At 41.6% G+C, this 16462-nt stretch overlaps 1 pseudogene; it reads left to right on the top strand.

The window, feature by feature from the left end:
- LOC127574521 (golgin subfamily A member 4-like) overlaps positions 1-16462 on the top strand; it is a 247048-nt pseudogene that overhangs the window by 171192 nt on the left and 59394 nt on the right.

The following is a 16462-nucleotide window of genomic DNA, read 5'->3' as shown; positions in this document are numbered from 1 at the left end:
CAGAGGTGATTAGTGTACATAGGCAAAAAGGTTAACATTAACATGGTGGGCCAAAGGGCCTGTTTCTGTGCTGTACAACTCTATGACTTTAAAAATTCTTCACCTTTGAGGCTTATGAATTGCTCTTTGATGTTGAAATGTTGGAAATGAGAGATTCATTTTTGGCAAATTCCTATATCTTTGGGTGCTTTAACTGATGTAATTTTAAAAGTAAACTAAATGAAAATTTGAGACTTAAAAACAAATAAAATGAGCAACAATCTGCTGCAGGAACTCAGTGGGTTGAGCAGCATCTGTGGAAACAAGGAATTGTCAGCTCAAGTCCTGATGCAGGGTTTCTACCTGAAACGTCAATAAATCCCCCTCCCCTCCACAGATGTTGCTTAAACTGCTGAATTCCGCCAGCAGATTGTTTGTTGCTAAATGAAACTTAAAGATTGAGTTTTATGCTGAAAGAAGTAAATTAAAGGTAGGATTTTCACAACTGTGTCTAGATTAGGATCAGGTTTAGAGAGTATGCATTATGAGGAGAGACTAAGGGAGCTAGGGCTTTACTCTTTGGAGAGAAGGAGGATGAGAGGAGACATGATAGAGGTGTGCAAAATATTAAGAAGAATAGATAGAGTGGACAGCCAGCGCCTCTTTCCCAGGGCACCAACGCTCAATACAAGAGGGCTTGGCTTTCACTTAATGGGTGGGAAGTTCAAGAGAGATCTTCAAGTGAGTCTTGCCTCAGTGGTTGGTAAGCTGATGGAGAAGATCCTGAGAGGCAGGATTTATGAACATTTGGAGAGGTATAATATGATTAGGAATAGTCAGCATGGCTTTGTCAAGGGCAGGTCCTGTCTTACGAGCCTGATTGAATTTTTTGAGGATGTGACTAAGCACATCGATGAAGGGAGAGCAGTAGGTGTAGTGTATATGGATTTCAGCAAGGTGTTTGATAAGGTACCCCATGCAAGGCTTATGGAGAAGGTGAGGAAACATGGGATCCAAAGGGACATTGCAGTGTGGATCCAGAACTGGCTGGCCCACAGAAGGCAAAGAGTGGTTGTTGAAGGGTCATATTCTGAGTGGAGGTTGGTGACCAGTGGTGTACCTCAGGGATCTGTACTGGGACCCTTACTCTTTGTGATTTTTATAAACGACCTGGATGAGGAAGTGGAGGGGTGGGTTAGTAAGTTTGCGGATGACACGAAGGTTGGGTGTGTTGTGGATAGTTTGGAGGGCTGTCAGAGGTTACAGAAGGACATAGATAGGATGCAGAGTTGGGCTGAGAAGTGGCAGATGCAGTTCAACCCAGATAAGTGTGAAGTGGTTCATTTTGGTAAGTCAAATATGTTGGCGGAATATAGTATTAATGATAGGACTCTTGGCAGTGTGGAGGATCAGAGGGATCTTGGGGTCCGAGTCCATAGGATGCTCAAAGCGGCTGCGAAGGTTGACTCTGTGGTTAAGAAGGCATATGGTGTATTGTCCTTCATCAATCGGGGAATTGAATTTAGGAGCCGAGAGGTATTGTTGCAGCTATATAGGTCCCTGGTCAGACCCCACTTGGAGTATTGTGCTCAGTTCTGGTCACCTCACTACAGGAAAGATGTGGAAGCCATAGAGAGGGTGCAGAGGAGAGTTACAAGGATGCTGCCTGGAATGCGGAGCATGCCTTATGAAAGCAGGTTGAGGGAACTCGGCCTTTTCTCCTTGGAGAGATGGAGGATGAGGGGGGACCTGATAGAGGTGTATAAGATGATGAGAGGTATTGATAGGGTAGATAGTCAGAGGCTTTTCCCCAGGGCTGAATTGGTGGCCACAACAGGACATAGGTTTAAGGTGCTGGGGAGTAGATATAGAGGAGATGTCAGGGGTAAGTTTTTTACTCAGAGAGTGGTGAATGCGTGGAATGGGCTGCCGGAAACAGCGGTGGAAGCGGATACGATAGGGTCTTTCAAGAGACTGTTAGATAGGTACATGGAGCTGAGTAAAAAAGAGGGCTATGGGTAAGCCTAGTAATTTCTAGGGTAGGGACATGTTCAGCACAGCTTTGCGGGCCGAAGGGCCTGAATTGTGCTGTAGTTTTTCTATGTTCCATGAGATATCATAGGAAGGTTTTTTACCCAGAGAGTGTGTTGGGGCATAGAATGTGCTGCCTGGGGTGGTGGTGGAGGCAGGTACATTGGTCAAATTCAAGAGATTACTAGATAAGCATATGGAGGAATTTAAGACAGAGGGATATGGGAGGAAGGGGTTAGATGGTCTTAGGTGAGGTTTAAAGGTCGGCACAACATTGTGGGCCAAAGGGACTGTATTGTGCTGTACTGTTTGTTCTATGTTCTATAAAATCTCCAAACTCAGCACATAATATAGAAAAACCTGGGTTCTCGGAATTGAAAACTGTGCAAATGGCTCTCTAGTATCTAAATAGTCAGAAGTTAAGAGGAAAGGAAAATCAATAATAAGATCAAGAAAACAAATTATGTTTTCCTGTGTACATAATTCTTACTCTGCTGATGAACACTGACTTTTGTAGGGTAGGTGGTGAGAAGCATTACAGACTCCTGGTCCATTAAAATTCCAGGTGATGTCTGAGAGAGGTTAGTATCGTTAGCTTTGTAGGGCTATCAGATGCGTGAGCAATGCCGATTTATGTTGACTGACTTGACCACATCTGGAAATATGCTCAGATTACAAAGGAATCAATGTTGGTATTAAATCATCATGTGCACTTCTTTAATGGGAAGTTTAGTTACAGGATCATTAAGTGTCAACCATATTAATCCAATAAATGAACTCTACGTTCAGGTGGCAAGCATTATATTTGGAAAGTTTTCTTGTTTGGGAGGGGAAGACATAAACTGTTTTGAAAAATTTAGAAGACATGGTGTTGGCTGTATGCAATCTGTCCTGGAAGCAGATATTCTATTGTTCTTGATCTGCAGGTATGAAGAGATGTAATCTAATAGGTAATGTCGTCTAATTAGGGTGACACAGTGGTGGAACTGAAAGAACTGGTGCCTCACAGCTCTAATGACTCAGGTTTAATCCTGATCTCTGATGCTGTCTGTCTGGAAGTGATATATTCTCCTTCAGACCACATGGGATTTCTGTAGGTGTTTCAATTGCCATCTGCATCCCAAAGAAATGCGGGCTGGTATATTAGTTGGTTATTGCAACTTACCCTAGTGGTAGGTGAATAGGGGGATTTGGTTGATATATGAAGAGGCAAAAGGAGATGTGTAAACAGTTGCCTGATGGTTAGCATAGATTCAGTGTGCTGATGGGCCTTTGTCCGTGCCATGTGACTCTATTACATAAATACTTCATGTGCTAAGCTTGTGATTTTATTTGCTTACTCTACCTCCATGAGAAAAAAAGATAATAATGCGACCATTTTATTTTGAGCCAAGCAAAAAATATAATGAAGCTGATTTTGCTGGCAACTAATCTTTTGATTTGCAGACTAGAATTGGAGGACCTGCAGCTGAAACACAACTCAACTCTCAAACAGTTAATGCGACAATTCAACACACAATTAGCACAGAAAGAAGAAGAGCTTGATACATCAGTCAAAGAGGCTATAAGTAAGTGGAAAAGTTGTGATTTTGTACATATTTATTGAACTAAATGATCATAGATCATTCTTCAATACATCTCTAACTGTGATGGAAAAACTTCAACCTTTGATAGTCAAATAACTTCACTAAAGCTGTTGGTTCAATATGATATTCATGCAATTAAGTAGGATTTTCAACCTTCATATACTTTTTGCATTGTAACAAGAGCCACACTGAGCATTGTGGAGAGTGTTGCCATTCATTCCACATGCATTTAAAAAGAATGGAAAGAGTAGGAAAATAAATGGGTTATACAGTATGGAAACAGGCCCTTTGGCCCAACTCATCCATGCTGTCCTTGTCTATTTGAGGTAGTACCATTTCCCCACATTTGGCCCATATCTCTCTAAACCTTCACTGTACCCGACTAAATATCTTTTAAATGTTGTAATTGTACCCACCTGTACCGCTTCCTCTGATAGCTCGTTCCGTGTAGCCCTCTGTGTGGAAAAAGTTGCCCCACAGATCCCTTTTAAAACTTACCCTTCTTAGTTTAAACCTATGCTGTTTTGATTTAGACTCCCCTACCCTGGGAAAAAGACTATAACCATTTACCTTTTCCAAGCCCCTCATGATTTTATAAGTCTCTCTAAAGTCCCTCAGCCTCCTACACATCAGGGAAAAAAGTCCTATTCAATCCAGTCTCTCCTTGTAACTCAAGCCCTCCAGTCGTGGTAACATCCCTATGAGTCTTTTCTGCACCTTTTCCAGCTTAATGAAATTCTTCTTGTACCCAGGCAACTAGAACTGCACACAGTATTCCAAGTGCAGTTTCACCAACATCTTGTATAGCTGTAACATGACATCTTAGAAACATGGAAAACCTACAGCACAATTCAGGCCCTTCAGCCCACAAAGCTGTGCCGTACATGTCCCTACCTTAGAAATTATTAGGCTTACCCAGAGCCCTCTATTTTCCTCAGCTCCATGTACCTATCCAAAAGTCTCTTAAAAGACCCTTTCTTATCCGCCTCCACCACCGTTGTCGGCAGCCCATTCCACGCACTCACCACTCTCTGAGTAAAAAACTTGTACTGAATGCCCTGACAGATGGTCAATGTTGTCTTTCGCCAACCTGCCTATTTGTTCTTTTTCAATCTTTTTATTAGTTTTCAAATTAATACAGATTAATATACAACATCAATGTTTGTACATGTAATACAAAGAGATCAGGAGAACAATCATGGCACAGATAATCATAAAGAACAATAAAATTTTAAAAAATCTGTGGATCCAATGATCTCTTAGTAAGTGAATATAATATAAAAGAAAGGAAAGAAAAAGATTTATTATATAAATTAAAAAAAGAAAAAGAAAAAAAACAAATCAATAAGAAAAATGATATACATCAAACCAAACTAAAAACAGAAAAAATTTTAAAAAACAAACAAAAAAAAAGAAAAAAAAACTGGACTAAAATTTCTCAGTAGAAACAGAGCAATACTATGTCGTCAACTCCGTTCCTCTAAGTTGGAAAGTTATTGAAAAGGGATCTATATCATGTGAAGATATTGAATAAATGGACTCCAAATATCTTCAAATTTAAGTGAAGGATCAACAGTACCACTCCTAATTTTTTCCAAGTTTAAACATGATATAGTTTGAGAGAACCATTGAAAAGTAGTAGGGAGTATTGGATCCTTGCATTTAAGCAAAATGGATCGTTTGGTCATTAATGTAACAAAGGCAATCATACGGTTAGCGGAAGCAGATAAATGACCAGACTCTATCCTTGGTAATCCAAAAATTGCAGTGATAGGGTGAGGTTGTAAATCAATCTTCAATACATTTGAAATAATGTTAAAAGTGTCTTTCCAATATTTTTCCAAAAGAGGACAGGACCAAAACGTGTGTCAAAGAAGCCACATTCGACTTACATCTGTCACATATAAGGTTTATATGGTGATAAAAACAAGCTAGCTTATCTTTTGACATATGGGTCCTGTGAACTACCTTAAACTGTATCAACGAGTGTCTGGCACACATTGAAGGTGTATTAACTAAATGGAGAATTTTCTTCCAAGTCTCTGTAGGTAAAGATGTCTGGAGTTCGCTTTCCCATTCATTCTTAATTTTGTCCAGTGATTCTGGACGTATTTTTATAATTAAATCATAGATTATTGCTATCAAGCCCTTCTGATAAGGATTAAGACCTAAAATTTTTTCTGTAATTTCGGTTTTGTAAGGTGTCGGAAAAGAGGGTATAGTATCTTTTAGAAAATTTCTAATCTGCAAATATCGAAAAAAGTGTGATCTAGGCAAATTGTGTTTGTTAGACAATTGTTCAAAAGATGGAAAACAGTTATCAATGAATAAATCACGAAAACATACTGTTCCCTTCCTTTTCCATATGGAAAAAGCTAAGTCAACTCTGGATGGATGAAAGAAAAAATTAGATTGAATGGGACTTGACAAGTTAAATTTATTCAATCCAAAAAATTTACAAAATTGAAACCATATTCGTATTGTATGTTTAACAATTGGGTTAATCATATGTTTACTTAATTTGGTAAGTGCAAAAGGGAGTGAAGCTCCTAAAATAGAAACTAATGAAAATTCAAGTTTGTATCCAAAAAATTAAATATCTGATATTAATTGCCCAATAATGTAATCTAAAGTTAGGCAGGGCCATACCACCATCCTTTTTTAGTTTTCGTAAATATTTCTTACTTAACCTTGGGTTTTTATTCTGCCAAATATATGAAAGAATTTTAGAATCAATAGTGTCAAAAAAAGATTTTGGGACAAAAGTTGGAATCGCTTGAAATAAATATAAAAATTTTGGTAAAATATTCATCTTAACTGCATTAATTCTGCCTACCAATGATAAAGACAGTGGGGACCACTTAGTAAATAATTGTTTAACATGGTCAGTTAAAGGCAATAGATTAGCCTTAAATAAGTCCTTATGTTTCTTGGTAATTTTAACACCTAAGTACATAAAATAGTCAGTTACCAATCTAAAAGGTAATTGCCTATAAATTGGGGTTTGCATATTTAATGGAAAAAGTTCGCTCTTATTAAGATTTAATCTACAGCCAGAAAAAACACTAAACTGATCTAGTAGTGATAGTGCTGTGGGGATAGATTCGTCCGGTTTAGAAATATAAAGTAACAGGTCATCTGTGTAGAGAGAGATCTTATGAATCTTCTGTCCATGAGTAATGCCACATATATTTGTAGAGTCCCAGAGTGCAATAGCCAAGAGTTCTAAAGCAATATCAAATAATAAAGGGAAATAATACAGGCAACCTTGTCTAGTACCTCGAAAAAGCCTAAACAAAGGAGATCTTTGATTATTAGTAAGTATTGAAGCCATAGGTGTATAATAAATCATTTTAATCGCAGATATAAATTTAGGGCTAAAATTAAATTTTTGAAGTGTAATGAATAGATATTCCCATTCGGCTCTGTCAAACGCATTTTCAGCATCTAGTGAAACAACACATTCTGGAATTTGGGATGAAGGGGTATATATAATATTCATTAATCTCCTAATATTAAAATGTAAATAACGATTGTGAATAAATCCTGTCTGGTCTTCAGCGATAATTTGTGGAAGAACCTTTTCCAGTCTAAAGGCCAATATTTTGGAAAATATTTTTGAATCTACATTTAATAAAGAAATAGGTCTATAAGATGCACAATCAGTGGGATCTTTATCCTTCTTAAGAATTAAAGAAATAGTTGCTTCATAGAAAGATTGTGGTAGTTTACCCACTGATAGGGCATCTTTAAAAATTTTGGTTAACCAGGGAACAAGAATATCAGAAAAGGATTTTAAAAATTCAGCTATATATCTGTCAGGGCCTGATGCTTTACCCAAGTTCATTGAAAATATTACTTTCTTTATTTCTTCCTCTGAAATGGGAGCATCTAATGTAGAACGTTCATTTAAAGATAGTTGGGGAATCTTCAGATCGCTTAAAAATTCATACATTAATGTAGGATCCTCAGGGGATTCTGATTGGTATAAAGAAGAATACAATTCTTGAAAGGATTTGTTAATTTGAACATGATCTATCGTGGAGGTCCAAATAGAATCACGGAGCAATACAGCACGGATACAGGCCCTTCAGCCAAACGAGTCCATGCTGACCATGGTGCCCACCCATCTAGTCCCAACTTCCTGCATTCGGCCCATATCCCTCCAAGCCCCAGCCCTCCATGTACCTACTCAAGTGCTCCTTAAATGATACTATTCTACCTGCTCCAACCACTTCCTCTGGCAGCTTGGTCCATATCCTTACCACCCTCTGTGTGAAAATGTTGCCCGCTCAGGTCCCTTTTAAATCTTTCCCCTCTCACCCTAAATCTATGTCCCCCAGTTTTGGACTCCTCTACCCTGGGGAAAAGACTGTTACCATCCACTTTATCTATGCTTCTCATAATTTTAAACTTTTCTATAAAGTTGCCCCTCATTCACCTACGCTCCAAGGATTAAAGACGTAGCCTACCCGACCTCTCCCAATAACTCAGGCCTTCTAGTCCTGACAACATCCTCGTAAATCTTTTCTGCACTCTTTCCAGTTTAACCAGGTCTTTCCTATAGCAGGGTGACCAAAACTGTACACAGTATTGCAGTTGCAGCCTCCCCAACGACTAATACAACTGCAACATAATGTCCCAACTCCTATACTCAGTGCCCTGACTAATGAAGGCCAGAGTGCTAAAAGCCTTTTTCACCACCATGTCTACCTGTGATACCACTTTCAACAAACTGTGCATTTGTACTCCTGGGTCCCTCTGTTCCGTTACACTCCCTAGTGCCCTACCATTTATAGTATAAGTCCTAAGCTGGTTTGACTTTCGAAAATGCATCACCTCACACTTATCTGTATTGAAATCCATTTGCCATTCTTTGGCCCACTTCCCTAACTGTAACGTATCCCCCTGTAACGTATAGCAACCTTCTTCACTATCAGCAATACCTAATTTTGTATCATCCGCTCATTTATTGATCAAGCCTTGTGCATTTGCATCCAAATCATTTATATAAGTGAAAAATAACAAGGGTCCCAACGCCAACCCCTATGGCACACCACTAGTCACCGGCCTCCATTCTGAGAAACAACTTTCAACCACCAGCCTCTGGTTCCTACCTCTGAGCCAATTTTGAATCCACTTAATTTGCTCTCCCTGGATTTAGAACCATAGAACAATACAGCACAATACAGGCCCTTTGTCCCACCATGTTGTGTCGACCTTTAAACCTCGCTTATGACTATCTAACCCCTTCCTCCCACATATCCGCCTATTTTAAATTCCTCCATATGCTTATCTAACAATCGCTTGAACTTGACCAGTGTACCTGCCTCCACCACTGCCCCAGGTAGCGCATTCCATGCACCAACCACTCTCTGGGTGAAAAACCTCCCTCTGATATCTCCCTTGAACCTCCCACCCATTACTTTAAAGCCATGCCCTCTTGTATTGAGCATTGGTGCCCTGGGAAAGAGGCGCTGGCTGTCCACTCTATCTAAGAGGAATATTTTGTACACCTCTATCATGTCTCCCCTCATCCTCCTACTCTCCAAAGAGTAAAGCCCTAGCTCCCTTAGTCTCTCCTCATAATTCATACTCTCCAGCATCCTGGTAAATCTCCTCTGCACCCTTTCCAACGCTTCCACATCCTTCCTATAATGAGGCGACCAGAACTGGACACAGTACTCTTAAGTGTGGTCCAACTGGAGATTTGTAGAGCTGCATCATTACCTCGTGGCTCTTAAACTCGATCCCCCGACTTATGAAAGCTAACGTCCCATAAGCTTTCTTAACCACCCTATCCACCTGTGAGGCAACTTCAGTGATCTGTGGATATGAACTCCTAGATCCCTCTGCTCCTCCACACTACCCAGAATCCTGCCATTAACCTTGTACTCCACGTTGGAGTTTGTCCTTCCAAAGTGTACCACCTCACACTTCTCTGGATTGAACTCCATCTGCCACTTTTCAGCTCAGCTGTGCATCCTATCAATATCCCTCTGCAATCTCCTACAGTCCTCCACACTATCCACAACACCTCTGACTTTTGTGTTGTCTGCAAACTTGCTAACCCACCCTTCTACCCCCTCATCTAAGTCATTAATAAATATCATGAAAAGCAGCGGTCCCAGAACCGACCCTTGTGGGACACCACTCGTCATAGCCCTCCAATCTGAATGCACCCCCTCCACCACAACCCTCTGCTTTCTATAGGCAAGCCAATTCTAAATCTACTCGCCCAAGCGTCCCTGGATCCCATGCCCTCTGACCTTCTGAAGAAGCCTACCATGTGGAACCTTGTCAAACGCCTTACTAAAATCCATGTAGACCATATCTATTGCACTACCCTCATCCATCTTCCTGGTTACCTCCTCAAAGAATCCTATCAGGCTTGTGAGACATGATCTTCCCTTCACAAATCAATGCTGGCTGTCCCTAGTCAGTCCATGATTCTCCAAATGCTCATAGATCCTATCTCTAAGAATCCCTTCCAACAGCTTGCCCACCACAGACGTAAGGCTCACTGGTCTGTAATTCCCTGGACTATCCCTACTACCTTTTTTGAATAAGGGGACAACATTTGCCACCCTCCAATACTCCAGTACCATTCCCGTGGACAATGAGGACTCAAAGATCCTAGCAATCTCCTCCCTCACCTCGCAGAGCAGCCTGGGGAATATCCCGTCAGGCCCTGGGAATTACCTGTCCTAATATTTTCTAACAGCTCCAACACATCCTCTCTCTTGATATCCACATACTCTAGAACATTCACCTTACCAACACTGCCCTCTGCGTCATCAAGGCTCCTCTCCTTGGTGAATACTAAAGAGAAGTATTCATGGAGAACCTCACCCACTTCCACAGCTTCCATGCACATCCTCCCACCTTTGTCTCTAATTGGTCCTACCTTTACTCTCGTCATCCTTATGCTCTTCACGTATGTGAAAAAAGCTTTGGGATTTTCCTTAACCCTTCTCGCCAAGGCCTTTTCATGTCCCCTTCTTGCTCCCCTCAGCCCCTTCTTAAGTTCCTTCCTTGCTACCCTATATTCCTCCGAGCCCTTTTGGATTCTTGCTGCCTACACCTTACGTATGCTGTCTTCTTCCTCCTAACTAGTTGTTCCACCTCTCTTGTCACCCATGGTTCCTTCACCCTGCCATTCTTTCTCTACCTCACCGGGACAAATTTATCCCTAACATGCTGCAAGAGATCCCTGAACAATGACCACATCTCCATAGTACATTTCCCTTCAAAAATGTCATCCCAATTTACACTCCCAACTTCTAGCCTTATAGCCTCATAATTTGCCCTTCCCCAATTAAATATTATCCTGTCCTCTTTGCTCCTATCCTTGTCCATGACAATGCTAAAGGTTAGGGAGTGGTGGTCACTGTCCCCCAAATGCTCACCCACCAAGAGATCTGTCACCTGACCCAGTTCATTACCTAATACTAGATCCCTGCTGCTACCAGGGGGCCTATAGAATACTCCCAGTCGAGTAACTGCTCCTTTCTTGTTCCTAACTTCCACCATACTGACTCTAGAGAGGATCCTTCTACATTATCCACCCTTTCTGCAGCTGTAATAGTATCCCTGACCAGTAGCGCCACCCCTTCTCCTCTTCTGCCCCCCTCCCTATCCCTTTTAAAACACTGAAATCCAGGAATATTCAATATCTATTCCTGCCCTGGTGACAGCCAAGTCTCTGCAAGAGCCACAACATCATAGTCTCATGTGCCCATCCAAGCTCTCAGTTCATCACTCTTATTCCTGATACTTCTTGCATTTAAATAAATGCACTTTAGCCCATCCACCTTTCTACTTCTATAGCCTGTACTCTACTTCTCCTTCCTCAAAGCCTCTCTACCTGTTAGATCTGACTTTTCCACATCCACTCCTTCCTCTGACCTACCCCTTTGGTTCCCATCCCCCTCGCAAACTAGTTTAAACCCTCCCGAACCGCCCTAGCAAACCTGCCTGCAAGGATATTGGCCCCCCTCGGGTTCAGGTGTAACCCATCCTCTCTGTACAGGTCCCACCTTCCCCTGAAAAGATCCCAGTGATCCAAAAATCTAAAACCTTCCCTCATGCACCAACTTCTCAGCCACGCATTTATCTGCCATCTCCTCCTATTCTTACCTTCACTGTCACGTGGCACTGGCAGCAATCCTGAGATTGCTATCCTTGAAGTCCTGCTCTTCAGCCTTCCGCCTAGCTCCCTAAACTCACTTTTCAGGACCTCATCCCTCCTCCTACCTATGTCATTGGTACCACCATGTACCACGACTTCTGGCTGTTCTCCCTCCCGCTCAAGGATACTGTGGACCCTATCAGAGACATCCCGGACCCTGGCACCTGGGAGGCAACATACCATCCTGGATTCATGCTCACTTCCACAGAACCTCCTATCTGTTTCCCTGACTATCGAGTCCCCTATCACTACTGCCCTCCTCTTCTCCTCCCTTCCCTTCTGAGCAGCAGGACCAGTCCCAGTGCCAGAGACCTGGCTACTGCTGCTAGGCCCCTGCAGGTCATCTCCCTCAACAGCTTCCAAAGCAGAAAACCTGTTACTGAGGGGAACAGCCTCCGGGGTCCTCTGCACTATCTACCTGTTCTCTTTCTTTTTCTTTTCCTCTCCCCTGACAATCACCCTTCTATCCGCTTCCTGAACCCTAGAAGTACCTGCTCTGGGGGGGGGGTGACTGTCTCCTGATGCACAGTATCTACATAACTCTCTCCCTCCCTGATACTCCACAGTGTTCGAAGCTGCGACTCCAGCTCATCAATTTTGAGCAGAAGTTCCTCCAGCCTTCAGCACTTACTGCAGAAGTGGTCTTGGGACCTAACCTTCCAGACCACCCTACCATGCAGAATCTTGTAGATAGTCAATGGAGGGGAGGCTGGTTTTCATCATAGAATGGGCTGTGTTCAAAACTCCCTGAAATTTTTTGTGGTCTTGGGCAGGGAATTTGTCATATCAAGCTGTGATGCATCTGTATAGGATGCTTTCTGTCGTGCATCAATAAAAATTGATGAGGGTTATTGGGAACATGTCTAATTCCCTTTGCCTTTTGAGGAAGTGGAGGCACTGATGTGCTTTCTTGGCCATAGCATCTACATGGTTGGACCATGGTTGGTTGGTGATATTTACACTGAGGAAGCTCTCAACCATCTCCACCATTGATACAGACAGGTTAAACATGTTTGCAAATACTCCTGCCAGCTGATCCACACCGGATCTGAGGACGTGGCTGGAGTGTCCATCCAGCCAGTTGCTTTCCACAGGTTCACTCTTGGGAAGGCTGATCTTGCGTCTGCCACGGTGACTGTGGGTACAGGCGCATGGTGTCATTTCATTGAGCTCATTGGGGAGAAATGCATTGTTGGCAACAATACTGCCTGACCTTGTTTTGCATGCAAGCTGTGACAGGTACAGCATCAGCCACAACTAACGGCTGGTCTAGGATTCTATTTTGTTCTGGTTTTGTCTCTTGGCATCCCTAATAGCTTTACAAAGTTTGTACCTAGATTTCCTGTATAGGTCAGTGTTCCCCGATTTCAACAATGTAGACCTGGACTTCAGTTGGCAGTGGATCTCTCAGTTCATCCATGGTTTCTGGTTGGGGAAAACTCGTATTGACCTCTCGGATACGCAGTCCTCTACACACTTGCTGTTGAAGTCTGTGACAATAGTGGCATACTCATTTAGATTGGCTGCTTAGTCCTTGAATAGGGATCACTCCACTGACTTGAAGCAGTTGCATAGAAGCTCATCTGTTTCCTCAGACATTCTGTACTGGATCCTCGTGTTTCTGTTTCTGCATAAACAATTTTATTGAAAGGCTGAAGCAGAGACCATTGTGCGACTTAAGAAGTTACTAGAGGCAATTCTGAGGGATAAGATATACAAGCATTTGGAAAGATAGGGTTGATTAGGGATAATCAGCATGGCTTTGTGCATGGGAGATGATGTCTCTCGAATTTGAGTGAATTTTTTGAAGAAGTAACCAGGAAAGTCGATGAGGGCAGGGCATTAGATATGGTCAATATGAACTTCAGTAAGGCCTTAATAGCCCACCATGTGGAACCTTATTTATGGAAAGTTAGATCATGTGGGATCCAGGCGGAGCTGGCTAACTGCATACACAATTGGCTTGATAGTAGGAAGCAGAGAGTGATGTGGAAGGGTGTTTTTTGGACTGGAGGCCTGTGAGTAGTGGTGTTCCCCAGGGGGTTGGTGATAAGCCCATTGCTATTTGTCATCAATATCAGTGATTTGTATGAGAATGTACAAGGCATAGTTCGTGAGTTTGCAGATGACTCTAAAAATAGGTGGTGTCATTGACAGTGAAAATGGTTATCAGGATTTACAGAGGGATCTTGATCAGCTGGCTAAGTGGGCCAAGAAATGGCAAATGGACTTTTATTCTGATAATTGCGCGATGTTGAATTTTGGGAACAGTAAGGCCCAGGGGAGTTTTGAGAAGCAGAGTGACCTAAGATTTACAAGTACATGGTTCCCTGGAAATGGTGTCGCAGTTAGACAGGATGGTGAAGCTGGCTTTTGACATGTTGGCCTTCATCAGTCATGTTGTGCAATTGTGCAAAACATTGGTGAGGCTGCATTTGGAATATTGTGTTGAGTTATGGTCACTCTGCTATAGGAAAGATGTCAATAAGCTGGAAAGAGTGCAGAGGAGATTTACAAAGATGTTGCCAGGACTCAAAGGACTGAGTTATGGAGAGATGTTGAGCAGGTTGGAGCTCTTTTCATTGGAGCTTAGGAGAATGAGGGGTAATCTAAGAGGTGTATAAAATCATGAGAGGCATAGATGAGGTGAATGCACAGAGCCTTTTTCCCAGAGTTGGAGAATCGAGACCTAGAGGGCATAGGTTTAAGGTCAGAGGGGAGAGATTTAATGGGAACCTGAGGGGCAACTTTTACACCCAAAGGGTGGTTAATATATGGAATGAGCTGCCAGAGGAAGTGGTTGAAGCAGGTACATTAACAACATTTAAATGGTACTTGGATAGGTACATGGATATAGAGGGATATGGGCCAAACCCGGACAAATGGGACTTGCTTAGATGGACATGTTGGTCGGCATGACCAGATCGGCTGAATGTTTCTATGCTGTTTGACCCTATGAATCAAAGTTGATAAATATTTAGAGCAGAGTATGATACTGGGCTCAGACAAGAATGCAGAGCAGTAACTTATTTTCAGATTGCTCAAGCGAAGTTCGAGCATTGAATGGATAAGCTATCAGCAAAGTCTGAGTCAAAGTCATCAGCAAACATAAGCAAATCTTACTCTGACCTATTTCTTTAAGTCATTCCACTTTCTGCCTGCAGAGTTTGAATCTTTTATTTGGAATACTCCAAGAAGCTCTTCTGTTTTTCAGCTGAATTAAGTCTTTCAGCATATCCTCTGTATGTGGAAAATATTCCAACAAAAATGATTAAAATAAATGCTTAGATCAAGAAATGTTGAATCTATGGAACTCTCATCATGTTGGATTATTTGTACCATGAACAATGGGATAAAAACAGAAAATGCTGCAAATTCTGAACAGTTAGGCATCAACTGCGGGCAAAGAAGCAGAGTTAATGTCCAATTTGATGACTTTCAATGCAATCCATTCAAATGGGCCTAAACTTGACAAACATACAGAAGAGTTGGATAGGCGGCACGGTAGCGTAGCGGTTAGCGCGACACTATTACAGCGCCAGCGATCAGGGTTCGATTCTCGTCGCTGTCTGTAGGGAGTTTGTATGTTCTCCCGTGTCTGCATGGGTTTCCGCCGGGTGCTCCGGTTTCCTCCCACATTCCAAAGACGTACGGGTAGGTTAATTTGGGTTTAAAAAATGGGTGGCGCGGACTCGTTGGGCCGGAATGGCCTGTTACCACGCTGCAAATGAAATTTTTAAAAATTGCACATTGAGAATAAGATCTGGGTTGAATGTTATAATCAGGGAGATGGTATTGCTACATGTATCTCAGTTGCCATATGGTTTGCTTTGCTTTACAGGCTTTTATATAATTGTTACACTTTATAAAAATGCAGATATATATAAATGTGTATAACACATTGAGAATAAGATCTGGGTTGAATGTTATAATCAGGGAGATGGTATTGCTACATGTATCTCAGTTGCCATATGGTTTGCTTTGCTTTACAGGCTTTTATATAATTGTTACACTTTATAAAAATGCAAATATATATAAATGTGTATAACGGTTATACTTTGTTGTGATTTCTTAGATGAGGTGCAGTTCTGAAAATGCACAGAAGAAATTGCAATGAATCACAATAACAAATAGAGCACTATGATCTGAACAAAGCAAAATGGCAGGGGAGGAGTACAAAATGCATTATTAGCAGAGATTGGCACACATTGCATGCTTTGTTTGTCAGTCAGGGAATACTTATGAAGATTTATAAAATGCAGATTAATAAAGAACTTTTCCTGATGAGGGTTTCTGCTTCTGCCTTCATCTTGAAGGATATTCAAACCTGATGCAGATTCTCTAAGCTTGATTATTGGATTTAAATTCTAAATATTCTTTGAAAATTTGACCAGATGCATATCTGAAATTTTCACATTAATTTGTTGTGGATGATCATTTAATTTTCATATGCTCTTAGTCTGAAAAGTAACTGTTGCTTAAGCTTGTATTCATGGCTAACAGGAAGGTGTCCCAACAACATATGGAAAGAATCTTGGTTCATGAAAGGGGTAGACATATTGAAAAATCAATGAACAAGGTGGTACTTTTGTATCATTTACATTAGCTGTGGTTTCTGAGTGCCCGGGGATAGGTGGAGGATTGCCTGCTTTCAGAGAAATAATTTTTAATGGAT

Source organism: Pristis pectinata, chromosome 9 (assembly GCF_009764475.1).
Source record: "Pristis pectinata isolate sPriPec2 chromosome 9, sPriPec2.1.pri, whole genome shotgun sequence".
Lineage (NCBI taxonomy): Eukaryota > Metazoa > Chordata > Chondrichthyes > Rhinopristiformes > Pristidae > Pristis > Pristis pectinata.
The sequence above is the reverse complement of the archived record's forward strand: the minus strand, read 5'-3'. Positions and strand labels throughout refer to the sequence as shown.